The following is a 1161-nucleotide window of genomic DNA, read 5'->3' on the forward strand; positions in this document are numbered from 1 at the left end:
CACATTTTACACAAGAAAAAGCACTGGATACGTGACGGCACATACCACTCTATCCGCTGTATAGGTGGATTGCTCATTTTGGTTTCGTGCAGGTTTTTGCATTTTTTTTACGTTTTTTTCATATAAATATATATTAAACACTACAGTTATATGTTTTTATGTATTTTATTGGTTAATATATTATGTATATATATGTTATTTATTTTATTAGGAATTATAATTGCACATTTCCCAAAATGTTCATTGTTATAAATAATTATTAATTATTTAAATACATATTATATTTGTTTGTATTTTTCCTAAATTATTTCGTATGTTGTGTGATAGGGTTTTTACTTATAGCCACTCGACGTCGGGTCTGCAATCCACCGCAGGTGGATTGCCTACCTGATTTGTTGTAGCATATTGTCTGCGATCCGACAAAGTCGGATTGTTACCTAGGTGGCTAACTTGAAAGTTAGGTAATCGATTTTGACTTGCTAGACACTCCAACACGGTTTTCGACCTTACACTTTTTACTTGAGAAAAAGCACCGGACATGCGACGGCACATACTACTCTATCCACCACAGGCGGATTGCTTATTTTTTTTTTTGTCTTAGACGGGTGATGACTGACTTGCTAGACACTCTAACATGCGGGTTTTTGAATTTACATTTTTTTTCACATACAAAAAAGCACCAGACATACGCTGGGGGATAGTATTATTGAATTGTCGATTTTCATGGGCCATGGGAGATTTCTAGACACTGAAACTCGACTTTTAAACTTTCCCGTTTACGAAACGGGACCACCATATAGCCAGGCATTATCAGAAATTCTTATCACAAAATCTCTTTCTATATAAGTGTGGCATTTATAATTCGACTGTGTCTCCAAAATCAGTATTCACTTACAACTAACACGGGGGGCCCGGGGGTCTAACTATATTTTCCATTCTTCTGTTACCTACGCTACCAATGTGGTCGGCAATCCACCGTAGGTGGATTGCATACCTGGTGATATAGGTACGCTTCTAATTATGTCCGCGATTCGATTCCCTACCTATGTGATTTGATGACTGATAGCTAGACAATCGAATACACCTATCGACTCTTCACTTTTTAACAACACAAAAGATCGTATCCAGCCTATCCATTTACAACGTTTGTGACGGATTGCT

This window comes from Acyrthosiphon pisum, chromosome A2 (genome assembly GCF_005508785.2).
Source record: "Acyrthosiphon pisum isolate AL4f chromosome A2, pea_aphid_22Mar2018_4r6ur, whole genome shotgun sequence".
Lineage (NCBI taxonomy): Eukaryota > Metazoa > Arthropoda > Insecta > Hemiptera > Aphididae > Acyrthosiphon > Acyrthosiphon pisum.